The following is a 27,959-nucleotide window of genomic DNA, read 5'->3' as shown; positions in this document are numbered from 1 at the left end:
AGCAGAGGGTGCCCTGGAGCTTGGCTGTCTACAGAAGGTTGGGGAAAGAGCCCTGTGAAGAACAGAGCAAGAATCGTACGGTTTTCCCCTCCTCCTGCCTTTAATTATTTAATTGCCCAAATAATCATGTTCATTGCAGAAAATTAGAAAATGCAAAGAAGCAAAGCCATGAAAAAAAAAGCCGTCCCTAATCCCCCCACGCTGAGATAACCCCTGTTAATATGGTTGTGCTGATTTGCCCAGGCGTCGTAACAGCCTCTTCCATCCTGGCTTGGAATCCAGCCTGGAGACTCTGAAGAAAGAAATGACAGCCAAGAGGTCGACTCCAACAGGCTCACACTCTGGGCTGCGTGCACTTTTCTTCTCACCGAATCTCTCCTCGCGGTTGGAGTGGAAGGACTCGGGCCATGATCCTGTGTAGATCTGGACCCTCCCCAGGAACCTGGGGACTGAACAGGCATTTGGGAAGGTGCTGCAGAGAAACGGCAAGAAGAAAGCTGAGAACTGACGCATCCTGAGGCTTCCGGTCTCCAGCATGACATCTGTCCCTGAAAGAGGTGTTTTACCAGGATGCTTGCAGAGTCACCTGTAGACACGCTCTAGCAGCTAGAGGCCAGCTCAGTAGGATACACCCACTTCTCCTGCAGTTAGAGTAGTGATTGTGCTGGGCGTGTGCAGCACCTCCTCCGGGACCCTTAAAGAATTCAGTCTTCCAGGAAAAATCTGGAAACAATTCAAAATCACCACGGAAACATGACTGTGACATCAATTGTGTGCCAGAGTGCCCGTGTGGCATGGTGTTTCTGAGGGCTGACCCTCGGGCCACACTGCCTGGGTTTGAATCCTGACTCTGCCATTTATTAGCAGGTGCTTTCGGGTAAGTTACTTACCCCCTCTCTGCCAGTTTCCTCATTTGTAATGAGAGCGCTGTCCTCCTACCTCATAGGGTTGTTGTGAGGACAGCTTGGGTTAATTCAGGTGAAAGTACTCGGTAACCACTCTACAAATGTTAACTATTCATTCGAGCAGGGGCATTCAGAGCACACTGCATGGTGGGGTCAAGTCTGGAGGGCTTCCTGCGGAAGGCACCAGGTTTCTATGGGCTGAGCAGTCAGGGAGGGAAGGAATTCAAATGTGCCTGCTGGGCTGGATGGAACACGGTGTGACCAGAAAATCCGTCCATTCTGCTTTTATGCAACTGGCCGGTCCGAGTCCTGCTTTGTTCCGTCATGACCCGCGGTGAGGCTGAAGAGTGGGAAGGTCTGCGTGCCCAGGGCTGAGCAAGGCTGCCGAGCGCGTTTCTGCAGTACATTGCGTGAGTAGGGTTGCTGCGTGGCACCGTGCAGGGTTAGGAGCTCTGGAGGACCCTCCTGGGCCGGGCCTGCTCCCAGAAATGTGGTTCCCCAGCACCTGGCACCTGCCTGGGTGTGTCTTGTCCTGTGTCCAGGGAGATGTCACTTTAAAAAATAGAGTATCTTTTGCTCTGGTTATACAAGTCATAAACATTTCTTGCAGGACACATCCGGAGAAGATGCTTTACATTTCTTATAATTCCATTACCCTGAAGTCAACTAATGTTTTATATTTTTTACGCATAACTTTTCTCTCTTCCGTGTGTCTCGCTCTACGTGTATATGTACTTTTTTCTATCACAAATAGGATCATCCAGTGGATACTGTTGTGCAATGTGATTTATTCAATTGTCTTTAACGTTCTTTTCATGTCATTAAATATTCTTCCATGATGTAATTTATAGTGCTATTGTTCAACTATGCCATAAATTGTTTAACCTATCTCTTCTGGTTGAAAATTTAGATCCTTTTCAATGATTTTTTTTTTTTCATCTCATAAGCAATGCTCCCATGCATAAGTTTATACATAAATCTTTCACATACTCATGCTTACTTCCTTAGGATCATTTCCACGGGCTGGGTTAACAGGTATGCGTATTTTAAGGCCTTGGAAGCCTACTGCAAGGGCTCCCCTGATGACACCCCATGGTCCTGAGAAGACCCAGCCAAACCACTTGCAGGGAGCTGGGGAGATGCCACCAAGCACCTTACAAACTCCCCCAAAGCTGAAGGAAAGTGGCCGGGACAAGGAATGTAGCAGAAAGTGGTGTCAGCTGATGTGCAATTAAAAAATTTAGCTGCCCCTTGGAGAGCCGGGTAACCTGCCCAGAATTGAAGGAACCCAGGAGCCCGGCGGAGGTGAGTGCAGTTCCTCAAAGAGGAAGGACTCAGAAAGGACAGACTTCCCAACTCCAAAACCTGCCTGTAGCTTTCAAGGGAGGCCCAGATGTGCCCATGCCTCTGGACTGTGGTCTGTCTATCCCACCAGACTGAGCTCCCCAAGGGCAGGGTTGTGTCTGTTCCCCGCTGCTCGCCCACCCCCAGCCCAGGGACTGGTAAATATTTGTTGAACTGACATGACAAACTCTACCCCAACTCACAGCCTCTGCACTTCCTTGTCCTGCATTTTCGGGTCAAGGTCAAGGCTGTTGGCACCTTAACGGCCAGCAAAGCCTACATGAAAGCATGTTTTCTGGAGGGCACTTGAGCAATGTATACCAAAGGCCTTAAAATATGCATACCTTTCGACCAGCAATTTCACCTGTAGGAATACCCTAAAGTAATCCAAGCCCCTCCCCCCCCCCCAACCGCCTGCCTTTCCCATCAATTTCCCATTGATTCTCTTTATACCCCCTTCACTCACTCCACTTCTCCGTTTGCATCCTGGGCTCCTTGGCATCTGTGCCATTGGGAGGAAGCATTTCCTGCCCCATGACCCTCACTCCCCTCCTCCTCAAGACGGTAAAACACTACCTCCTCTAGCGCACCTGCCCTGACCTGCCGCGGGACATCTTCTCCACTGTGTTAGAGTGAGTTTCATGCATGACTTATTTGAACTTCGAGACCACACTCTATTGGAGGGTAAGCAGGCAGAATCCGCACCTAATTTATCTTTATCCTCCTCTGCACCTGGCCGATCACAGTACCAACATCAGGCTCAGAAAGTCTGACAGAAGGGTGGCTTTGGGAGCAGAATGTTCTCTGCATGTCCGGCAGTGCTGGGCAGCTGCACCCTTCTGCCCACTGATGTCGGCACGTTGGCATCGGGCACCAGCCCTGGAAACGTGTGCTCTTCATAGGAGCTGCGGACGTTTCAAACCCATTTTCTAGGTTCTCAATCTAAAATGTAGTTGAGCTGGGAATGCAAACTGATGCAGCCACTCTAGAAAACAGTACGGAGGTTCTTCAAAAAATTAAAAATAGAGCTACCCTACGACCCAGCAATTGCACTACTAGGCATTTATCTAGGGGGTACAGGTGTGCTGTTTCGAAGGGACACATGCACTCCCATGTTTATAGCAGCACTATCAACAATAGCCAAAGTATGGAAAGAGCCCAAATGTCCATCGATGGATGAATGGATAAAGATGTGGTTTATATATACAATGGAGTATTGCTTGGCAATCAAAAAGAATGAAATCTTGCCATTTGCAACTATGTGGATGGAACTGGAGGGGATTATGCTAAGTGAAATTAGTCAGTCAGAGAAAGACAAAAATCATATGACTTCACTCATACGAGGACTCTAAGAGACAAAACAGATGAACATAAGGGAAGGGAAGCAAAAATAATATAAAAACAAGGAAGGGGACAAAACAGAAGAGACTCTCAAATACAGAGAACAGAGCGTTGCTGGAGGGTTTGTGGGAGGGGGGATGGGCTAACTGGGTGAGAGGCTTAAGGAATCTACTCCTGAAATCATTGTTGCACCATGTGCTAGCTAAGTTAGATGTAAATTATAAAAAATAAATCATTAGATTAAAATTTTTTAAATAAAATAAAATTAAAATTTAGTTGAGCAAATGGAAGCTGGAGGGGGTGAGGGACCTCGGCCAAAGGCACACAAATGGTGTAGACCCGGTGTCATCAGATTTTAAGTTTGACGCTCATTTCCTGAGCCAAGCTGCTTCATATTTATATTGTGATACAAATACGATTATTTCTAATAGCAAAGAGTGCCTTTCTTAACCATCAAGCATACAGGAATTTAAATATGTGCTAAGAGTTCTCCTGGTAAATTGCAGGGGAGGATTTAATGAGCTGAAATTTGATTCAGAAGTGCCAGCACCATGAAATGGGGTTTTTTTTGTTTTTTTTTGTTTTTTTTTTTTTCAGATAAGAAGCCACTGTCATGACACTTCCCCAAGACTGGAAGGACAGCAGGCCCTGGCATCCTCTGTTCCCCACCTCAAAAAGCAGCCCCTTGTACTAATACAAACTGAATTTTTACTGGTAGTACAGTTGATTACTGACAGTAAATTTGCAAGAGAGAGAGTTACTGAGATACTTAACCCACGCAGTGCCAGGAGCGAGGAGAAAGCCCCCAAGATGTCAGCCTCAAGGTGGGTAACACCATTCCGATGTTGAGAATGAGAAAGTTGAGGCTCAGAGAGGTTAATCAACCTGCCCAAAGTCGCCCAGCAGAGCTCCGATTCTAGTCGTGATCAGTTTGAGTAGTCAGGGTTCTTTTCCCTGTCGGGGTGGCTCTTGCCCTGGCTGTCTATCAGTGTCTCCTGATGCCCAGGTCTCAACCGAGCTTAAAAAAATCACAATCACTAAGCCTGGTGCCAGCCATTGGTATTTTTTGAGAGCTGCCCAGGTGCTTTAATGAGCGGCCTAGGAGAGACGGCCTGACCTGAGCCACGCTGCCTCTCAGCCTTCACCCCTCTCACCTTAGAACAGCTCACGAGCTTTTAAGCCAGACGGTTGCCCTGGGCACCACCCAATGAAGGCAGAAATTCTGGGGTGGGACACGTGCATTAGGCACACGCATTTTTAAAGCTCCCAAGGTGATGGAGAAAAGTGTGGCCTGGCCTGTGTTGAGAATTAGAATCCAGAGGCTTGAACCAAATGGCCTCTCCAGGCCCTTAGGCAGCCTAGGGGCCCCAGTCGGAGCAGGTCAGAGACCAGGGGATGGGGAACCACCCTCTGTGGGCTTCCTAGCCAGCTGTGGGCAGGAAAGACAAAGGAGAGAAGGCTCGACATCCAACAATCCAGTGTGCAAAGACATCATTAAATGCTCGGGAAAAGTCTTTACTCAAGTCAATTAAATGCTTCCCCGCAAATGCGTTGACAAATTTACTCGACATAATCTTTCTTCACAGAAAAAGCAAAGTGCACTTTAGTCTTTGCTTAGAAAAGTGATGGAAAAAAAATGGTCATGAACGAGGTCCAGATGAATGAGTTTCTAGGTGCGAACAAAGGGGACTCGGGGAAAGAGAGCACGGGAATCTGCAGCCTCCACCAGGCACCTATTGTGCCTGGGCTTTGTATGCAAAGCGGGAGAGAACTGCTCAACAGGATTGTGACTGGGGGAAACAAAAGAAGAGCTCTGAGAACCCAGGGCAAAGGGCCTCGTGAGGAGGGCAGGCTTGGGGCTGGGGGGCCCCCGGGTCTCCGGCTTCTCCATCCTCCTGTCCTCCCTCCCCTGCTCAAACTGCCTCCTTGGCCTCCCTTCTCTGCCCAGGCTGGGCCTTGTCCCGAACTCTCTTTAGGAAAGAGGGGGACAAAATCTCCTCGGAACTCAGCAAACCTCTCCACAGAGGAAGAAGGGAAAGAAAACCAGTTTTCTTACTGAATTAGCGTTAAACCAGAGCCTGATGCCCATCACAGGCAATCTGCTAAAAGTTTACAAAGATGGAGAGAAATCGCCCTGTTATATAAGTAGCTATCACCCATCGGGTGACAGCACCATTTGTCACGCAGAGTTCCTCCCCGATTCACCTGGCTTTGGGGGTGGCCGTCTGTGTTTGCTAATTGCTTTTATTCCAAGGAAAGGAAACATCTCGTCTTTTTATGACAAGAGCTGGTTTTGTAATTTGGAGCTCAAGTTAGGGTCCGAACCTCCCACAGAAACTAGGAGATGGGGGCGATGTCTTCTTCCCGGATGATTGTATTTCAAAGAAACGGATCCAGGGTCCTTGAGAAAGGCAGGCCTGGGTCATAAAGCTGGCAAGAGGCTTATTTAGCTTCTGAAAAGATTTACATACATTTCAGAGAGACAGAGAAAGCCCTTGCAATTATGAATTTCTGAAAGTAAATGCTCTAAGACAAGGGAGAGGAGTGGCAGTGGGGAAGTCTCTGCTGTTTTCTCAACAGGGAGAATTGGCTTTTCATTTTTTCTTCCTACCTGCCCGGCAGATCTCGGCCTTGCCCTCAGGTGGTACCTGTTGGGGGAAGGTATGTGAATCTTCGACCCCAGGGCCCGGGGCAGGTGTGGCCCCCAGACCTGAGCAAAATCTGAGAAGTAGTCTTAAAACTATGCTTGATCTTGCGACCCGGGGAGGGAGAGAAGGGTGGACGCGCTTGGGGAGTTTCTGGATTTGTCTAGGGTGTTAGCAGTGATGAGTGGTCTCGCAAACCACAGATCTCAGGGTGGGGGTGGGGGGGCCTCTGCCTTCCTGGACTCATCCCCCGCCCCGTGTAACACTCTCCCCCTGCGCCCCCAGCATGCTCTTGGGGACTCTCAGCTCCCTGCTGGGGAGGAAGATGGTTGGGGGACCCTGGCCTGGGGTGTGGCTCCCAGACTGTGGCTCCTCCCCGTCCCCCCCCCCCCGCCCCCCACCACAGCTCCTGAGCTCCTGCCTTCTGCTCCACTCCAGTGTGACTCTAACCCACTAGAAACTGCAGCCAATTCTGCGGAAAGTTCAGATCTTTAGGGACTTCATAAATTAGGCTTTACTGCTAAGTATTCTCCAGAAAAAAAAAAAAAAATGAGGGGTTGAGGGGGTTGCAAAGCACAGCATCAACTGCTGCTTACGCTTCTCTGGCTCCCAGTGTTCACTGTGACAAGAACCCGGCGGGGCCATCCCTGCGGGGGGGGGGGGGGGGGGGAGGGGCGGAGGGGGGGCGAGGGGGAGGCAATGGGGATGTGGGGTCCGAACTGGGACTGCTGACTGGAGGAGCAGTGGGTGGCTCTGGGCTCTGTAGGGGGTACGGTGGGGAGGGCGGGACTGTTCTGAGGGGCCGGGACTACGACAGCCGCTCGTTTTGTGTCGGCAAGTTCTGAGTAGGACCTTGCATTTTTAGTTTGTGAGTGTGTGGGGGTGTGCCGTTTTTGTGTTAGGCAATTATGGTCAGGATCCTAAAGTTTTGCCCCCATGTGCGTCTCTGGACATGTTTTGCTGTCTGAGTGTTAACGTGTGTGTGTGTGTGTGTGTGTGTGTGTGTGTGTGTGCGTTCTTGCCCTTGGTGCTGAGGGAGGTTTCCGTGAGATTCCACCTTGGAAGCCATGGCTGTGAGGCAGTCCGGCGCTTTCTTGGTCGTAACCAGTGTCAGCAGAGAGGGGAGGGTCTTTGACAGTGGGAGGGTGTACTGACAGGGCCTCGTCCTCATGGGACTAGGAAGCAGCCTCCACCTGCCTCTCCACATCCCCTAGGCTGTACCCTCGTCCTCTGTTCCTCATGTTCCTGGCCCAAAACTTGGCTGCTGACGGCCGGGGGGCCATAACTCCAGACGTGTCAGCTCTCATGCCTCTGTGCCTTTGCACCTGCAGGTTCCTCTGCCCGGAACACCCTTCCCCCTTTTCCTCATCTGGCTAAATTCTGCCCATCCTTCAGAAAGGTCACCTCCTGCAGGAAGCCCTCCTCCACTGCTCTGGGATGAGGAAGGAGTCCCTCTTCTGGGACCATGACCGTCTCACCCAGGACACGGGTCTCCCAGGCACACCCACACCCTATTAGACTCCCTTGTCTGTTGGTCCATCTCAGCCCCTAGAACTCCTTGAGAACAGATCATATCTTTCATCCTGGGCTTTCCCGGCACAGCTCTTGGCAGACAGTGGGCTTGTGAAACGAGTGACTCTGGGGTGACAGCACTTCATATTTTCATCACACTTCCCGTTCACGGAGCACTTCACGTCTGTGATTCTCTGTTCGTCCTCCGGCAGCCCAGTGTGCAGGAGTGGCAAATGCTGTCATTCCTGATCCTGCGGTTGGACTGGTTAACAACTGGCCACGTCTCCCGACCACCGAAGTCCCTGCTCTGCAGCCCAAGAGCAGTCCTTCCTTTTGGGCCGAGCCCACAGAAAGAAGGAGGCTGTGACCTGCAGCAAACAGGCTTTGGGGAGCTATGCCCTAAAGCCCAGGCCACTGACACACTGGTTGCTAAAAGGTGTAGGTGTCAGCAGGGCGGGAGGAGGGACAGATCATATTTTGGAAAATGAAGGACGGAAGCAGCTCACGGATGGTCTGGGCTCCTGGCCCCTTTGAAATGTTCCTGGCTGGACTCCCATCCCTTCTCCACATTTGGGCCCAGGGACCCACTCTACTTTCCTGTGGGCAAATGTATTAGTAAGGATTCTGCAGAGAAACACAACCAAAAGGGTAATCTAATAAGGAATCGGCTCATGTGGTTATGGAGGCTGACAAGCTCAGAATCTGCGGGGTGGACTGGCAGGCTGGAGGCCCAGAGAGACAGACGTTCCAGTTCAAGACTGAAGGCTGTCTGCTGGAGAAATTTGTCTTACTTGGTGATGGTTGGTCGTTTTTTTGTTTGTTTTTTCTGCAATTCAGGCCTTCAACTGATTAGACGAGGCCCACCCACATTATAGAGGGCAGTCTGTTTTACTCCAAGTCCACTTAATCAAATGTTAACCTCATCCAAAAACACCCTCTCAGAACGCCCTTCCCCTCCCTGCATAAGGTGTGACCAACTACCCGGACACCTTGGCCCAGCCCGGTTAACACATGAAATTAAAAATCACAGGGAAGGGTGGCTGGGGTCCTTGGGGTGCAGGGAAGGGGAGGGCACACTGCTGAGGCTAAACACCTTTCCAACTGTCCCAGCCCCCTTTCGAACCAAAGAGGAGTCAAATGGGAGGATGGATGGATCGATAACGTAGATGGGGAAACATAGATCCGGCCGGGCTCCGCCGCGGGAACTCTGCCTTCCCACCTCCAGGCCTCTCGTGTTCGCGCGCAGTGAACTCAGACTCCCGGGGGAGTTCTACTCCACATCCTGCCCTGACATCTCTCTCGCGAGAGATGGTAAAAGAGCTGGGAGTGTGAACGAGTACACGGATATCTGGTGAGAAAGATGTGTTTCTGACACCGGGTACTTTTCTATCTCTTTGTTGGGATCCCAGTGTTTCCTTGTCTACATCTCCGAGCCAAGGAGCTGCCCCAGGATATCTCAGGACCCCAAGGATCTTGCTTGGGCTCTCGGAACCTGCAAGGAGTCGGAGTTCACTTTGCACAGAACGTCCCCACCGTCTCTGCTACAGAACTTACACTGCTCTGTGTGTGCGAGGATTTTAGGGAACATTCCTGTCCCTTCCACCTAAACAAATGGAGCCAGAGGAAGAGGATCTGCCAGAAGTCCTGGGCCTCCCCCTGGCCCTATTGGCCCAATTGGCCCCGATTACTCCCATTTTTCCTAAGGCTCGGGAGCATCACCCCAGGGAAATGCTGTGTCCGATTCCCCCTCACGGTCAGTTCACTCGTGGTTAAAACATTGGCTATCCGTATTTTCAGGCTTTAAAATCTTTTCCCTTCCAGGGTGGGGTTTATTAATGAGTACTGGTCAAACATTACGGCATTTACCAGAACTCTGTGGGTTCACAACACAGAACAGAACAACTGTTCTCTTGAACACAGATTGTCTAGGTCTTTTGAGGTTCGTCTCTGTGCGTGGACCAAACTGCCACCAGGTAGCTGGGCTTGAATCGCTTAGTTCCCCGAAGGCATCAGTGATAAGCTGGGCTTAGTTCCCCGAAGGCATTAGTGATTGAAGTGTGCTTCAGATATCAGTGGCACTGGTATTCTTTCAATAAATGAAAATAAGGCTTTTTATTAAAATAGCCAAGAACAAAGAATTAAAAATATTATTTTTAAATAAGATATGCAGTTGGGGTTAAAGCCAGAGAAATGCCAGCACCTAGGCGTAAACCAGTGTCTTTGTTACCCGTGCTGGGGTCTTTTATTTAGTGTAAGCCTGGTCCTCCTTAGGCTTCTGGAGAATTCACGGACTCTGAGTCTTTTAACTTTCTTAGCTGTGTGCCAAATCTGATCGGATTTGTCAAGGGTCCTGGTCTGCGGCTTTTCTCCAGCCTTGATCTCCAGTGTTCAATTAAGGACCTCTCTTGACCCCCTTATAACTTCTCGGAAGAGGCCTTCGGTTTCTTCTGTTTTTGTCTTTGTCTTTGTCTTAGCCCTGTTTCCTTGTAGTCTGCAGAGAGAAGGAGAGAAAGTTATAGTGAGGTGCGATGTTTCTAGAATGTTCAAAACTTGTGACCGCCTTTTTCTGAGTCAGCAGGAAGAGTCTCCTTACCTGAATTCCTTCCTCAGTGTCAGCTATTTGCTGAGTTAGTTATCTCTAATCTCCATTGAAAGGTCCCTTGGCAACCAGGTCCCTGACAAGGTTAGATTGTAAACTGACCCCTAATGTCATTGGACTCTGCAGAGCCTGCTCTTTTGTGGGTACAAAGCAGGCCGTCCCAGAACATGGCTTTCAAAGTACTTTTTAAGCAGAAGGTGACACAGAGCGAAAAGGGACGTCTACCCGAGCATCCCCGTGTGCTCAGCACGATCCCGGGGAAGTGTAAGCAGAAAAGTGCTGGAAGGGCTTTCGGTCATTTTTCAGCCTGACCCAGGGTGTCAGACGCACGGCACCGCGGCCCAGAGGTCGCAGCTCGTTGAGGTTGACTCAGTGAGGCAACCCGCCCTGGGTTCAGTCCACCTGTAAGTGGAGCCATTTCTGGCTGCAAATCTCCTCCTGTCTGCGTTGGTTTCTATCTCCTCCCGGTCACGAGTGCTCTCAGTCCTGGTGAAGGACGCGAGAGCCCTGAGGCAAGCCGGCTGGAGTTCAGTAAAGCCACAAAGCCGAGCTGTCCAACAGCCCACGTGGTGAGGAAGATCAGGAGGTCAGGAAGGACCACTGCCGGGCCTGGCTGCCCAAGGGGGTGGGCTTCAGCCTGGTTAATCCCAGGTGTTCGGGAAAGCTTGGAGAAGACGTGGGCGTGAGCACAGCTTTCCCTCTTAGAAAAGCCGCACCAAGTTGATTAATAAAGTTCCTCAGTGCCATTCCTATCTAAAGGGTGCAAATTACGCTCAGCCCTGTAACCACAATTGCACTGAGGGGTGGCGTGAAAACGGCTGGTGGGAGGTGTGTAGATAGGAATCGTTAACGTTTATTGAGGGCTTGCTGAGAACCAGGCTGTCTGTGAAAGCTTGACTTCATTATCTTATTTATGAAGATGCGCAATGTTCTCCATGGAGGAGGAAGTTCTCATCTTGTTTGGGAACAAGCAGAAGAGAGAAGAATTCAACTGGGGGCAGGTCTTGATGGCAAGAGAGCCGTTCTAGCCAGATAACTTCCTCCCTGCCCAGTGCAGGTCACTGGAGAGGAAAGATCCTACCCTCCCAGGTACCCCGACCCCCACCGCTGTCAGGGCGAGCAGATCCGGCTCCCCGCCAGGCTGCCTGGGCTTCAGGAAGGACGGCTCCCTGAGCAAAGTGCTATGGGCTTATTGTCACATTATCTTGCTTTACCCTCACTGTGATCCTGTAAGGGAGGATGGTACTTTTGCCCCCATTTTACAGACACGGACACTGAGGCAGAGAGGGGATGAGAGTTTGTCCACGATCCTACAGCCAGAGGCTGAGAGAGCTGAGTTCTCCCGTGTTCAGCTTCCGTCCTCCCCCGCTATGGTAATCTGCCAATATTGTGACTCAGCCTACGAGGTTTTACCCTTTGGTTTCACAGCGGGGTGACTGGCACCACTGAGAATCTCAGGCAGGGCTGAGAGGGTCTGAAGAATTGTGGAAAGGTGTCTTCCACTGCAAAACTGATCAATAAGCAGGCAAAAAACAGAAAACAAGCGATTCTCCGTAGATTGTGTTAGTTGGCCAGACCTGCTGTAACATATCCCCACAGACTGGGTGGCTTAAATAACAGAAGTTTATATTCTCACAGTTCTGGAGGCTGGAAATCTAAGACCAAGGTGCCAGCAGGGTAAATGTCTGGTGAGAAGTGCAGATGGCCGCCTTCTCACTGTGTCCTCACATGGCTTTTTCTGTGTGTGAACATCCCTGGTGTCTCTTCTCATAAGGACACCCGTCCTATTGGATTAGGGCCCCACCCTTATGACCGTATTTAACTTTACCTTCTTAAAGGCCTTGTCTCCATATACAGTCACATCTAGGGTTGGGGCGCCAGTATGGGAATTTTAAAAAATATTTTTTAATGTTTATTTATATTTGAGAGAGAGAGAGAGAGACAGAGCACGAGTGGGGGAGGGACAGAGAGAGAGGGAGACAGAATCTGAAGCAGACTCCAGGCTCTGAGCTGTCAGCACAGAGCCTGACGTGGGACTCAAAGTCATGAACCGCGGGATCATGACCTGAGCTGAAGTGCGACACCTAGCCTACCGAGCCACCCAGGCGCCCCTGTATGGGAATTTTGAGGGGACACAATGTAGTCTAACCATAGATGATTCGAAGCTCTGTGTCCCTCCTCCAGCAGCCCCACTGCCTGGGGCAGTCAGCTGAGTCCCCAGCGTCCTCTCCTCTGCAAGACGAGGCAGCTGGAGACTGCTCCCTGTAATCCACAACCGTGAAAGACCACTGCTCCACTGAGGATTTTTACAGACTCTTGCAGCTTTATAACAGCCAATATTTACATGTAATTTTTTGACTTCAGCGAAAGCTTTTACTTCATCATCTCGACAGAGGGGCTGAAGCCACAGCCCATCTGGTCCAAGCTTTTATCAGTATTATTTTTATTTTATGTTTATTTTTGTTTTTATTTCTCATAGCTGTCTAAGGTTTTAGAGGGCTATTTTCTTCCCATAGACAAACTTGATTTCTTTTACCCTATCCCTGGAATAGCTTTACCAATGAAAGAAACGGCTTTGCCAAAAGCTATGCATACCTTGGTAAACTAGCTCAAGAAAGAAAGAAAGAAAGAAAGAAAGAAAGGGAGGAAAGAAAAAAGAAAGGAAGAAAGAATGGAGGAAGGGAGGAAGGGAGGGAGGAAGGAAGAAGGAGGAAGGGAAAGGAAGGAAAGGAAAGGAGGGAAGGAAGGAAAGAAGGAAGGAAGGAAAGCAGGCAGGGAAAGGAAGGAAAAGAAAGGAGGGAAGGAGGAAGAAGGAAGGAGAAAGGAAGGTAGGAAGGAAGGAAGGAAGGAAGGAAAGAAAGAAGAAGAAAGAAGGGAGAAGGAAGGCAGGCTCTGATTTGTAGAGTTTGTCCCCTTCTCCCCGGCTCTGCCCCTGCTGCTGTATCAGGCCAGGCTTGGTCAGGAGCAGGAGGAGGCAAAGGGCCCCTCAATCCCCCCTCCTCCACCCCATGTGTATTCTCTTCGTCTCCCTTCCTCTGTATTCTGTTCTCCAGATTATTCCTGGGTCCTGAGTGAGCTGGCTGAAGTGGGCATGATGCTACTAATAAGCTGTTCTGAGGGAAGAGTTTAGCTCATTGGACCTTTGGGAAAGACCTTGGCTGGCACTTTGCTTCATAGGATAACAAGCTTCAGTGAAACTAACAGTGCTCCCGCCTACACCACTGCCGTACTCTTGTTCTATATGCTGAAGTTACCAAGAATCGCTTCTGTAAGTGAGATCCTCCTTTCCTCTGGCAGTAGAAAGGCTAAATTGGACATGGTGTCCTTGGGGCCTCTTCTCCTTTCTAGAGCTGCTCTGAGCTTGGGGGAGGGTGGGCACAGATAACGTCACACATCCGCTTACCCTTGGGGTCCCTGGCCAGTGTCCCCCGTAACGTATCATGGCATTTGAAACATCAGTAATTAATTAGCCTTCCTCTTATACTCCTGTGGTCTCTGTTTACCCATTGGCCTATTTTGAGGAATCAATGAAAATTAAAATAATTACAATCGAACATCTATTATGTGCCAAATCCTGTGCTAGGTATTTTATAAACACCATTTCCCAACCTAATCGCATCACGAGATAGGAATCATAAACTACTATTTTATAGATGAAAAGGTTGAGACCCAGAGAAGTTATGGATTTGCTCAAGGTCAGTGAGTGTTAAGATTCGAGCCAAGTCTCTTAAACTCAAAAGCTCACCTTTTCCCACTACGTTACTGTGTAATACAAAACATCGCGTTGGTCAGCATAAAATTAGGTCGTGCTATAGTAACAAGCAACCCTAAAATCTTCGTGGCTTATATCAACCAAGTTTTACGTTATCCTCCCGTGTGATGTGTCATTCATGTGCATCACAGTTGGCTGGGGACTCTGCTCTGTAGTCCCCCAGGAGTCCGCTGATGATGGAACAGCCCCTGGTTTGTTGCCAGCCCCTACGGTAGAGGAAGAGGAGACTCTGGAGGGTCTAAAGCTAGCAGTCCAGGTCGGCGGCATTGAATTGACACACGTTGCTTGTTACTTGCAAGTCACTGGGCCGAATATTACATGAATATTCCAGACCACAAAGTGCAAATCCCACTGGCCAGCCAAGAACAGAAAGTACACGGCGGGTGGCACTGAAACCTGCCATGAGTATCTGACACAGGACTTTGCACCTACATGCTCAATAAACATGATTTCACACACCCCTTTCCCCTTCTCCAACTCTGAACGGATTATGGTGAAATCGTTGTTGGATCAAGAGATAGGCGTAATGAGCAGGCCTCTCATTTTGTACTCTGTTCAGCGCTTTCTTTCTCCATTGGCTTGCGGCTGGATCATAGGATACTGACGGCCCTCCCCATCCGGATCAGATTGTTCCGGGGCCTGGGTCTCCAAAGCTTGCCGTCTAACTACGTATCAGAGGTTTCTATCAGTCATCCTCAAACGCCACGTTGCAGGTGACGGATGGTACTCACATGTGCAACACACGATAACCTCCCATGGGCATCTCTCATCGGCTCAGGACCACAGGCAATCCCCGGCTGGAAGCTAGAGGTCCAACCCTTCTCCTTCCCTATGGGGTAGGATATCAGAATGCAAGTGAGTGATAGAGATTGTCACAGGCATACATTGAATCTGTCCTAATTGATAAAAAACTCATCAGTCATTTCAAAACCTCGGTAGTTCGTTAGCAACAGCAAATTGCCTGTGACACACTTTATAACTGCTCCAGACATGCAGCCTGTCAGGACACCCCCCGCGGAGGAACCGCTGGTCAAGCTGATGCCAGGACAACCAGTTGTGAAATGAAAAATTGTGTCAATTAACGAGTTGTTTTATCGACACTGTGCCAAAGAATTGATTGGAGAGGACGTTTTGTCCACACTAACTGAATTGGCTAGTGTTCTTGGCATTGTGTATACCCAGCCAGGATTAAGAATGTGAGCATGATACCAAATCACAGAATGTTAGACTGGAAGGAATCTCCAGAGACACTTTTCATACATTCCCCTCATGTTACAGACGAGGAAACGAAGGGACAGCCAGGTCGGAAGACTTGCTTGAGGGACACGCAGCACAATCGTTGACTATTGTTTTAGAAAAGAGGCACGGGCGGGCCCATCTTCACCCGCAGCATTTTTCACATTTTCTGTAGCTATTTCAGAATCAAGATGCTCAGCTGAATGGTATTGCATACTTTCTAAAAGTAGACAAGAATTTCAGAAACACCCCATGGTGCAATTGTTCGTTGCTTAAACTTGCTGCTGACTCATCTGCCTTACACCACTTCTCTACCGACATCGGTCATGGCATCTGTCACTGACACTGGCTCTTTTCCTCAGCTGGTGCCATCCTCTCCGGCTGGGCTGGGAAACAGGATGGAGTGACGTCACCTCCGCCCATCCTCATTGGCCGGTGGACCAGGGCTCAGAGGTGAGGTCTCCCCTGGGGACTTCCTTGGCATAAGGTTATCCTCTAGCCTGAAGTAAGCTACCTGTTGCCCGTGAGGGCAGGCTGTTTAGGGCCAGTAGACTCTGTGGAACCAGAAAGCCGAGGGTTTCAGGCTTCATATTTTTGAAGAAGGATAAATACAGTACTCCCCCCCACCCCCCCCCAACAAACACCTCATGCTGGCCATACTTAAAGCATTAAGGGGGCAAAAAAACTCCCATTCAAAAATAGTCCTCGGATCAAGGCCCTCCGTACTTCCTCGGAATTGTGAACTGAAACTTTTCGCTCACTTTGGGTTCCTTCCTCTTCAAATACCTCTAGTGTGAGACAGGTGATTTTGTGGAGGTCCCTTCAATCTATCCCCCTCTTCCCAAGTTTATTTCAGGGGCTTTGAAGGCTCCCTGCTTCAGGGCCCAGGAGGGAAGGCAGCCCAGACCGTTTCTGCATGGCCCTGGGCTTGAGGGTCAGGGTCAGTGGCCATGATCTAGGCTGTCCATCGTCACTGTCCAGGCTCGGATTTTGGCAGCTCTCCCAACCCTATACGGCCAGATGCAGGAGGCAGCCCTTGGCACGGACAGAGAGCTCTCCGGCTCAGGGCCAAAAAGTCAGCCCTTTCCCCCAGATGGAGCACGCGGGAACCGTCCCTCCCCTGCACAGCACACCTCTTTCCCTGTTTACATGGCTTAGGAAGTATTTGGAGGTTGGGGGGGAGCAGGAAAGACGGAACGGCAGGTTGACGTCCTGGGACAAGTCTTTCCCTAACCCATACCAAATGAGACAGGGAGCGGAAGGGACCCGGGGCATGAGAGTAGATTTCAGGTTACACCGGGTACCCTTCTCCTGGTTTTATGCATTGTTGAGCAGACATTGTGAAAGACTTACCCTGCCCAGTCCGTCTTCCTGTTGGCTTTGGTACAAAGCTACACACACAGACCCAGACACAGAGTCACACACATGAACGAACACACACACCACTTCACCTTACGGTGCCCACGCCAGTCATCTCTTCTTGGCCACTGGGTTCAGATTCGGGAAAACCCCAGTGGTAAGAGAATTTGTGTCTGAAGAATCGAAGCCTTGAAGAGAAAGTAAAGTTAGGAGAAAAGTCAGAAATGAACTTGAGAAAATCTTTATAATTGCTTTTGCATTCAGGAAAGACTACAACCCAGGAGCGCACTGAATAAGGAACGCGTTAGGATGTATCATACCCACGTTGGTGGCAGCGTGAACTGGTTCAGCCAAGCTTGTGAGCAATTTGGCAACGTGTCTATAACTGGGAATGCCTTCTCCCAAGGGCGAGCAGCACCACTTCCAGGGACATACTCTAGAAAAACAAGTTCAAGGATATTCACCGCAGAATCACTTGGGACAGTGAAAAATTAGAAATAACTTCAGTTGGGGCGCCTGTCTAGCTCAGTCGGAAGACCAGGTGACTCTTGATCTCAGGGTCATAAGTTCGAGCCCCACGTTGGGTGTAGAGATGAAAGAAAGAAAGAAAGAAAGAAAGAAAGAAAGAAGAAAAGAAAAAGAAAGAAAGAAAAGAAAAGAAAAAGAAAGAAAGAAAGAGAAAGAAAGAAAAAGAAATAACTTCAATGTCCAATGGTTGATGGATGAATTGTGGTCTATTTATACAGTTTATTGTTATTCATGAGTTAAAATGCATGAGTTGGATTTCCTGCAGCCACATGAGCAGACCTTAGAAGCATCATGTTAGGTGATAAAAAAGTGAGTTCCAGAGTGATAGGTTCAGTGTGATACCACTTATGGAAATTAAGAAGCACTCCAAACCTTGCTAGGTGTAATGTATGAGTAATTCATATGTGATAAAGTATGAACATATGTACGAGAAGAATATCCATCAATTTTAGGATAGCTCCTGCATCTTTGGAGGAAGGGAAAGGGAGACAAAGGGGACTGTGCCATGTTCGTAAGGTTGTATTTTTTTTTTTTTTTTAAAGAATCCGACATGAACGTGGCCCTAAGTTCACATTTGCTATTTCTGGTGGTGGGTGCAAGGCTTTTGTTATATTACTCCTTATATTTTTCTGTATGTTTGAAATATTTCAAAATTGGAAAAAGGAAAGAAATTTCCCATGGCATTTTGCACACATTTACATGAGCAGTAACGGATATGGTGCTGTGATTTTCCATTTTCTGTGTCAGAATTTCCCTTCTTTGTATCTCCAACAGACTGCTTGTAAATGTCTTTTTCTTAGTTGCAGAAATATCATCCGGAGGGGCATTTTTCCAGCCAATTATTCCATGCCCTCCTGATCTCGTGACTCAGAGCAATCGATTAGTTGGTCTCCCTCATCCAGATATCTGGAAAAACCAGAGCACTCAAAGTAGGCTGCCCCCAGACCTCCCCAGCACCTCTTCCTGGCGCGGGGGCTGGAGGGCTCACCTCTGTCCCGGAGGGCCTCCTGCCAAATGTCGGCTGCCCTTTTGCCCGGAGGGAAGGCCCAGTGTCTGGTTTACTTTCTTCTTTCTTTACCTTCCCCCAAAGTTTCCCTTGCAAAACCTTACTCCTTGGCTACTTTGATATCTCCAGCCTTTTTTATTCCCAACCTCTAGATTCCTCCAGTCTCTCTCATAATCCCACCAGCGCTAACCAACTACACAAGGGTTCTCAAATTTGTGCATCAGAATCACCTGAAAAGCTTATTAAAACGCAGATTTCTGGGCGCTGCCTCCAGGGTTTCTGATTCAGTAGATCTGGATGGGGCCCGATGGGGTTCTGGAAACGTCTCAGAAAATTAAAATATGCACAGATTTGTAGTGTTTGCCGATTCCCCTCGTGTAAATATTCCCCTCGTGTAAATATTACAGTGGCTGATTTCGAGCCCCCCAATGTGACTGTCACTAAATGTGGAACTAGGGAGGGAACGCGTACCACCGGTCTTCCCAAGGTGATACAAAGCATCTCCAGCACACCCTTGGCACCGGGACCTGAGAATGTACATTTCTTTTTTTTTTTAATGTTTATTTATTTATTTTTGAGAGAGAAAGAGAGAACAGGGGAGGGGCAGAGAGAGAGAGAGAGGGAGACAGAATCCCAAGCAGGCTCCACACTGTCCGCGTAGAGCCTGACGCGGGGCTCAAACCCACAAACTGTGAGGTCCTGACCTGAGCTGAAATCAAGTCAGATACCCAACTGACTGAGCCACCCAGGTGCCCGGAAAATGTGCATTTCTAATAAGATCCCAGGTAATGCTGAAGCTGCTGGTACCGGGACCACACTTCTCGACCTGTTGTCCTACAAGGCTGAGCACAGGAGTATGGGGTTTGGGAAGGGATTCCTGCATTGTGCGAACTGTGCAACCTTGACCTTAAAAATCCCACTTCCTTAAAAGGAGTCCAGAAGATTTCCTACTCTAAGAGCAAATGTGGCTTTACATCCTGGGGACGGGCACGGGCTACGCTGTAGGTACGACAAGCCCAGGGTCCATCCTGAGGTGCTGGCCTGGATGTTCTGTCCCTATTCTGAAAGCCCCCTGCCCACCAACCACTAACCGTGCTGCTTCCAGCTCATGCAACGATCTGCTCCCCCTTCCCAGCCCCAAACCCTGCAGCTAAGGAGCATAGCCAGCAGGATGAGTACCCACTACCCATAGGGGCTCTCAAAGGGAAGAACCATGTCTAAGGGTATCCTTGGCAGAACAAGGCCTAGCTGCTGGGAAAGAAGAGACGGGGAAGGAGGAGTGGGAGAAGGAAAGGATAGAGTGGGAGGGTGGCAGAGAAGGGAGGGGCTGGTGGTCAGGCCTAGAAGCTTCCAGGGGACTGGGTCACCCCCCAGATTGGGCAAAAATGAAAGCACCAAGTGACAACTGTCCATGCCCCCGCTACTGACACAAGAGCTCCATTCTGGGAGCACGTTGGTCCTCCCGCTGCGACTACACAGGCCCCATCGGCATGAAGCCACCTCTGGGAAGAACAAAGGAGGCTCTGTAGGCCCCGTGGGATGAGCAAGCTCACGGTGGAGAAAGGCAAGATTAATGCACGGCCGTATTGCCATACACGCTCGGGAATATTACCACGTTGGTATATCGGACTATATGTCATTCGGATTCCAGGGTGTAATAACTCCAGGTGCACTTGACATTTCTATTCAAATGGTATTTTGGAGAAACTTATAGGTTTTCATTACTGGTAATTTCTCTGACTCCTTCTTCCCAGAGCCTGGTGTTCACGCTCAGCCTGCCCCCACCCTCGGCCGGCACACCCTCCGGTGCCCTCAACGGCTCCCTGCCTCAAGGACCGCTGCTGGGCCCCCATCCTCGCCTGCCGGGGAGGTGGCCTGGGAGGGGAGGAGATGGCTGAGAGAACGAATTCAGCACTTTGTCTCATTTTACAGGTGCAGAAGTAGCAGCCCAGAGAAGGAAGTGGACCCGTGCAAGGACACTCCGGCAGGGTGGCCCAGCGTGGATCAGAAGGATGGCTCGCCGGGTGCTGCTGGGGGACACCAGCCACCTGGAGAGACTTCCCATGTCGTCGCGCGCTCTCCCCCTCTCTTCTGTTCCTTTCTTGACTTTCTTTTGCCCTTTCCAGGCCACTTCCCCCTCTCCTTCCTCCCTCTCCCAAAGGCTCAGCCTTTTAGCAGACTTACTCCTCCACCCCCACATCCTTGTTGACTTCAACCCTCAGGCTCTCAGCACACCTCCCATCTGCTTGGGTGGGTTAGGTAGGGGGCACACAACCATGGCTGGTTTCAGTCAAACAACGTATTGCCAGATGGACACATGCGCACAAATGCAGAGACGTCACAATGCACAGGCAGCAAGCCGGTGCCTCCCCAGAGCTGACACTCCTGGGCTCAGTCGGGGGCCTGCCTTTCTAGGGCGGTGACCACTCCTTGTGGCCACTCTCTCTTCTCTCCACCATCCCTCTCAGCCGCTACAGCTCTCAGGACTGCTTCTCAAAGAAACTCTGGTTCTGTGAGAAAATCTGTAGACCTTGCCCTCCTAGAGCAGAGTCCAGCCCAGGGTCTCGCTGGTGGAGCGACCTAGAAGTGGAGCACTTTGGAGGCTGTGGGGTGCACTACCTCATTATGACCACACGATGCCACCCTTGAGCTGCACACACATTCCCCCCAAGGCATGTTGCCGGGCAGGTGGCCAAGCCAGGCCCAGCCAGCAGCTGGGTGGGAATGGGAGGTCAGGGTAGCACCAGGGGAGGGAGTTTCACAGTCACAGGCATTGGTCAGCCCTGCAGCCTTTGTCACCATCCTGCCTTCTCCCACTCACGTCTGGCTGCATCTAGGGGGGGTCTCAGTTGACCTCACTGAGACAATTGCTACAGGTCCCCATACACCCAGCCCTTCTTCCTGAATCCCCAGTGAACCCACAGCCCCACTTAGGATCCATCAGCACCTTTGAACTCAGTGTGGGCCACACACCAGTTCATGTGTTGGTGTTGGCTTAGACTTGCCTCTTGGCGGCTTCTGCATAAGGAAGGAAACTTCCTGCTGCCTTGTTTCTCGCAGGTTGTGGCTGTGTTGTGACCTGTAGCAGGAAGCAGGCCTGGGGAGGCCTCAGATCGTGTCACCCACCTTGGGCTGCCCAGGCACAGTAGCTCCCCAGGGCTGGGTAGAAGGATTCCAGATAAGGAAATCCCCAGATAAAGAAAGCAAAGACCCTGTGTTCCTTTATTTTAAACTTCTGCACATTGTGTAGGTCCTGCTCTGTCCATCCCAATGTTGTTCTCACCTTTGGGAATGTTTCCTTGGGCCCTAACCCAGGCCTTGTATGTGGTCCTAGCCCTCTGCTCTGTCCCCTGTCCCCTAGGGGCGTCTGCTCTGTCCCCTGTCCCCTAGGGGCTGACGCCGTGTGAGCCTCCCCAGGGGTGGTAACAAGCCCCCAGGCCAGCCGCCCCCCTCCCCTTCTCCGGGGTAAGCAATCCCACCTCCTGCCCCTAGAGGTCTCTGTATCCCGAAGCAAGCAACGATATTGACTGCTTAACTAAAGCAATGAGGATTTTATTGGAAGGATTTGGGGGTGGTTCGCCAGATTCAGGAGGGGGGCACTTGAAGGTCCAGGCTAAGAAAGGGCGGACGCTAGGCAGTTCAGGGGACGCAGAAGGCCCAAGCTCAGTCTTCTCTTTAGCACAGCTGCTGGGATCAGTTTGTTCCCAATCTTGCGTCCCTCCATCAGGATTCCAATTCCCAGGCCTGTCTTGGGTCTCCTATCCGAGGGGGCAGGACAAGGCAAGGTGCTTTGAGTGACAATCCCACCAGGCGTGCCCATGGGGTGGGAGAGGCAATTCCCCAAAAGGAGCCCAGAGGGAGATAGATGGTCTACAAATAGGAGACAGCAGGCTGGGAGCTAAGCCACCAACACAGTGTCCACACCTTTAATTGAGCCACTCTTGTTTTTTCCTTACCTGATGGAACCTCCCACTAGACACTGTTCACAGATAAATGATTAAATGTGTAGCAGAGCACTGAGGCACAGAGAGGCTCAGCGTTTGTCCTGAGGCCAACCAGCAGCTCTAAGGGAAAGCTAGGTTGATGACTCCCACTTGTTGCTGTCCCTCGTCTGTGACACACCTGGACCCTTTCGGGGGGCATCACCCCTGTAGACAAGGCCTCCCGCAGATACTTTTTGGGGTAAGGGCTTCCTGACTACTGTTGAGAGGAACAGCAAGCCCAGACCGCAAAAAGATCCAAAGGAGACTGCAGCTCTCCTCCGGCAGGAGGGCAGGAGGGGAAGGTGGGTGCACCCCTCCAGGGCTCAGCTGGCTGGATCCCTGGATCCGTGGGGAGGCAGAGCCAGGACCTGAAGGGAGGAGAGGGAAGAAGGGAGCTGAGAGCCCCAGGAAGCAGGTGGGAAGCAGAAATCCCGTCGTAATCCCTCCCTCCACCCACCCAAGGTCACAACCTGGTTCTTACCTGGGGTTTGTAGGGGGCCTCCCCTGGAAGATCTGGGATTGCAGTGCACTCCCAGGCAAGGGACTGCTTGAACCTGCACCGGCTCCCCTTCAGGGCCCAAGCCTCCCCGGATTCTCTTTGACCTTGGAGCATTTTAGCCTCCTGCTGTGACTGAGGTGCAGTCAGATAGTCAATCTGACACGGGGTCCTTGTGAAGCCTCTCATGCTTGCTGAGGGGCGGGCCCACACGGACCAAAGCACCGTCCTTGGTCCACAGCATCAGTGCGCCCAGCTCCCACTGGGGACTCCCCAAGAGTCACAAAACACCAGTCCCGAGAAGATGTCATCTTAGATGAGACCTCTGGGGACAGACCACTTTGAACTTGCAGGCATGGGCCCTCAGTCTGTTCTGACAATGCCTTCTGCTTTCAGCAGATGCTGTTGTTACCGGGAAAGCAGGGCTCGGAGGCGGTTCGAGCTGGCTTAGCCTGATGAAACGTCCCCGGCCCGGGTTCAAATGAGTAGCTCCACAAAGGCAGCAGACAAGCCCCTTCCCCCCATCTCAGTGCCCTCCTGCTTCCATAATAAGGGAAGTCAGCGAAACTTCCCAGAAGTCCCTGAGCCAGCCTGGCTTGGGACTTACCTGCCTTACCTGGAGGACCCCCCGGGGGCCACAGTCACCCAGGAGTGGAGGAAGTCCTAGCACACTGAACCTTGTAGGTCCACAGAATGGGTGGCTTTGCCCGTGGGTCCACTGCAGAGCTCAGGTTGGGATGGTTTGTGCTGGGCTTTTCCTGAAGGAGCCAAGGGGGCATTGGGTCCTGCCAGAGAAAGTGGGCCTCATGCCTTCCCAGACTTCCAACCCAGGCTTGTAAACAGAGGCCACCTGGAGACACCGGGCCTGCTCTGCAGGCTGGTCCAGGAGAGAGACCAAAATGTGAGACCGGTGGCCATAGATGAGAGCCTGTGGCCATGAGAGCCTGTGGCCACAGGGCAGTCTGTAGGGGAGAGCACTGCACGGCCAAGGCTCTGAGAGTGTCCTACCTGGACAGGTATCCATGCTGCTGCTGCACGGGTAGGCCTGAGCTTCAGAGAGGCTGGGACTCGAGCTGGCTCTCAGGAGGAAGAGAAGGAGGCTCTTTCCTGCCCAGGGAGCAGGCCTCCCCTTCCTCGCTGCTGAGCCACTGGCCCGGGGAATCCAGACCCGGCGGTGACTCCAGGTGGCAGGCAGCTACATCTCGAGGACAGGGAGGACAGGGCCAGCTGTCTGCTTCGGGGGTCTTCATATGGGGAGAAGACGCCCTCCCTAGCCAGCTTTGAGCTTGGGCTTCTCCGGGGGGGGGCCCTCCGGCTCTGCCCCTCTCCCAGCAGGGTTCCCTCGGGATCTCTCTGGGGACTCCACTCCCTCCTGCCCCTCCTGCCCCACTTCCCCAGCTGCAGCCTGTGCCAGAACCAGCAAGAGGACAACACTGAGGTCGGGGAGGCACACTTGGTGGGTTGGAGCGGAACCACGCAGGCCTTGGTGACTGGACCACACGCAGGCCCACAGGGAGTAAGCCCAGGCCCTCCCCACTTGCACAGGGCTCCTCCGCCCGCTGCCCACCGCCCACCGCCCACCGCATCCTAGGGTGCTCGGTCTTTGGCATCACTGAAGGCCCCCTCCTCCAAGGCTCCGCTGACGCCTGCGTTTAAGGCACTTCCATTCGTGCGTGCGGGGCTCACTAGAAGCCAGCTCGGTGCTGCTCCCTTGTTTCTCACGGTGACCTGAGGAAGTAGATGCAGGTAACACCCCCTTCCAGGGGAGGGAGCTGAGACTGACCTGTTTAACTGCAGCTAGTGAGTGGCTGAGACCCAGCTTCAACTGGACCCTCTGACCTTAAAGCCCATGCAGCTCTTTCTGCCCTTTGCCTCCAGGATACAGCCCGGCTAGACCACTGTGATGGTCCCTTCCATCCCTTCCTTCCCAGTCTCTCCCCTCCTCCCACTAGGGCAGTTTCTGCTGCCTTCCAGTCTCAGGGCAAGCTCTGTACCTCAGTTTCCTCACCTCTAAAGTGGGCCTAACACCCTGTGTCTGGGTCAAATGGAAACATCTCATGCTCCTGCTACCAAATCTTTCTACCTGCTTCCACCTGCCCCCACCCGTGACCCTTGACCTCCTCCCCTTCTGATCTTTGGTGAGCCACCTGCTCCTGCCTAAGACTCACCGCTCCCCTACACCTGAATCCCGCCCCTCGGACCACCCCATGGATGTCAGCAGGCTATCACTTGCTCCCTACTGGATGGTCAGTGCTCCCCTCCCAGGTATCGCCACCCTACAACAGCCCTCCCGTGGCTGCACAGTTGGAGAGGCTCTAGCTACTGCCCACCTTGAAGGCAAAACTCCTCAGAGTGTATTTGCTACTCCACCGCCCCCCCCCCCACACACAACCCTGCACTCTCTCCTGAACCCCCTGCAATCACTTTTGTCCCCAGACCACTCCTGTCAAGGTCACGTGATGTCCACACTGCTAGGCCCTGTGGTTGATTCTCAGAGCTCATCTCACTGACCTACAGACAGCCTTGGACACAGTCGGTCACTCTGTCCTCCTGGAAACACCTTCTTCCTGGGATCCAGGAATGCCCTCCCTGCACCTACTGCCCCACTGGCCGCTCCTTTCTGGTTGCATCCGGAGTGTTGACTGCTCCTCATCTCTCTGCCCCCCCCCCCCCCCCCCCCCCCCAGTTTCAGAGCATCCTGGGGGCCTAGCGGGCAGCCCTGTGTCTCTGCTTTCCCTCTACACTCAGCCCTAAGTGAGCTCGTCCGAGGCAACTGTGCCTCCCCACCGTGCGCCCCATTTCCAGTCAGTCCCAGGCTCTGCCTCCAAAAGTGTCTCTGAGCGTGCACGCCGACCCCCAACACCAAGACTGGCCGAGCTATTCTGATCCCGGCGCCTCACCCCTCTGGCAATAAGCTGTGTACGTTGCTGAGATTCTCACCTTCCCAGGGTCCCTGTTTGGATCTGGAGAGCATGAAGAATGAGATGGCTCAGAGGAAGAGGGCTTCGGCTTCTCGCCCCTGCTTCTGCTTGTGTCATGCAGGCTGTTGGACCAGCTGAAATGCTTTGCTTGGGCCTCTCTCCTGCTGAAGGGAGAGGGTGACACCCACCAGCAGGGTGGGGGTGGGGAGGCTGGAGCTCCTGCTGTCCTCCTGGCCCCTCTGCCTGGCACACTGCCCAGACGGGACCGACCCTTCGCTCAGATTCCTCAATCCCTTTCCTGAATCCCCCAGCACAGGCCTCGGGCCATTGATTTGCCCCTCACTTGTTTACTTGGCAGATGTCAACTGAGTGTGTGCAGGGATGAGCCAACCTGAGCCAACCGTGGACTCTGCCCTCTGGGAGTTCCCAGCCCAGAAAGGAAATACAGATGTGGCCTCCTGGATGCCCTGAGTCCCTCAAACAAAACTCAGCTTGCACCGAGCTCATCGGCCTCCCTGGGAGCCCCATCTCCTTCGTGGGACACCTCTGCCAAGGGCACCGGCGCAGACAGTGTTGGGCAAGGCGGGCATCGATGGGTGCCTGGGGAGGGTTCCAGGGCTGCGGGGGTGCCCGGGCTGGGTGGGGGTGAGGACAAGGAGCCTGGGAGGCTTCATCACAGAGGCCTTGTGGGAGCAGCGCTGGGGAAAAAGGCCAAAAGTTGTCTTCAGGCTGAGGAGCTGGCAATGCTCCAGCAGGCTGTGGGCAGCCCCTGAGGTTCTGAGTAGAAAAAAATCTGCGAAATGATGGAGCAGGGGGAGGCACGGGGGGGGGGGGGGGGGGGGGGGTAGTCAGAGGCTTTACAACAATTCTGCTGAGAGATAATGGGGACCTGACCCGAAAGGTGGGGGACTGAGGCAGCAGATTCATGACAACGTAATAGGTTGTCTGGGAGGCTGGGAGAGGGGTCCCAGCCGCGAGGACGGAGGGGCCAACAGAGAATGCGAGGTGGTTGGATCACTTATAACACACGGTCCGATTTAATAAACAGGTGTGGAAGCCCCACCACATTCAGGGTCACCTTCGGCTCTCAAGGTGTACGAGTTGACAGTGACCATGATATGTGAAGGGCAGAAGGGACAGAGGGAGGCGGAAATAGAAGCTGGAGGACACCCAGAGAGGAGAAACAAAGTGGGGGGAAGGGAGGGGTGCATGCAGACACCTCCCGCATGCTCTAGTTTGGTGTGTGGAGGCCGCCAGGACACTGGTCCCGCAGCCCTGGCTGGGCCGAGGGGGTCAACAGGAGTGCAACCTTGCCTGGCAGCTCCGAGGACAGGAGGGGCGTCCGGCCCAGGGAGGGGGCGGGGGAGGCAGCACAGTGCCCTGGGGTAGGGCGGGGTCTTCCCATTTGACAGGTTGGCTGTGGGAGTGTCACTGCGCCCCCCTCAGAGGTCAGCACTAGCGCCCCTTAACTGTAAAACAGGAGAGTTTCAGACACACAGGGGATCCTCACGCAGGCACCTCCACTTCCTCACCCCCCATTTCAACTAGGTCTCAATTTCAAACTGCGAAATGCATTTTGAATCCACCCACTTGCTGCCCCAGCCCTAGAGCCGCCCCTGCCCCCATGACCTTGTGGACCACAGTAGCCTCCCACCTACGCACTCCACACCCACTCGCCTCTCCGCAGCCACAGTAATCTTATTTAAATGTAAATCTCAAGTCCCTCCCCTGCTGAAAAAATATCCTTAAGTGGTTTCTTACCACCAGTTAAAACTCCATCACCTGCCCCTCCCTAGCCCCCAGGGCTCCCCCTGCATCAGTCTGTCCCTCTCGCCACACTGGCTTTCTTCCAGCTCCTTGAACCGCCGAGCTTGCCTCGGGACCTTGCCCTTGTCTGTCCCCTCTGCCGGGAGCGCCCGCCCTGCTGCTCCGCCTGGAGGACCCCTCGCTCAGCCTGCAGCGCGGAGCCTCGTTATCTCTCCCTCTAACTGACCTTCCCTGAGCCCCCAAGTGAAATCCACTGTGGGGTCTGTTGCATAGCACCCCGAACTTCTTCCCAGCACTTCATGTCCTTTTGTAAATATATATTTATAAGCGTGATTTGTTGTTTGCTTGCTTAATGTCTGCCTGTCCCACTGGACTGTAAACCCCTGAGGACAGACGTCTTGTCTTGTTGGCTGTTGTATGCCCAGCACCCACAGTCAGCGTTGATGGAATAGAGCAAGGAAGAAACGAGGGAGGGAGGGAGGGCTGTGTTTTTCTGCGACAGCTGTCACCACCCCAGATGACCCCCGCTTCCCAGAGAGTTCCAG

At 52.1% G+C, this 27,959-nt stretch overlaps 2 long non-coding RNA genes across 2 annotated transcripts; one reads left to right on the top strand and one right to left on the bottom strand.

The window, feature by feature from the left end:
• Positions 1 to 76: 76 nt before the first annotated feature.
• On the bottom strand, positions 77 to 1,150 carry LOC122210911. The gene is made up of 3 exons (XR_006198369.1): positions 891 to 1,150; positions 567 to 723; positions 77 to 472 (listed from the first exon to the last, which is right to left on the bottom strand). It is a non-coding gene; the product is annotated as an uncharacterized LOC122210911 (long non-coding RNA).
• Positions 799 to 22,239, top strand: LOC122210916. The gene is made up of 3 exons (XR_006198372.1): positions 799 to 877; positions 13,400 to 13,614; positions 20,180 to 22,239. It is a non-coding gene; the product is annotated as an uncharacterized LOC122210916 (long non-coding RNA).
• The last annotated feature ends 5,720 nt before the right edge of the window (positions 22,240 to 27,959 follow it).

This window comes from Panthera leo, chromosome A2, assembly GCF_018350215.1.
Source record: "Panthera leo isolate Ple1 chromosome A2, P.leo_Ple1_pat1.1, whole genome shotgun sequence".
Lineage (NCBI taxonomy): Eukaryota > Metazoa > Chordata > Mammalia > Carnivora > Felidae > Panthera > Panthera leo.
Note: the sequence above shows the minus strand (reverse complement) of the source record. Positions and strands in the feature narration are given on the sequence as shown.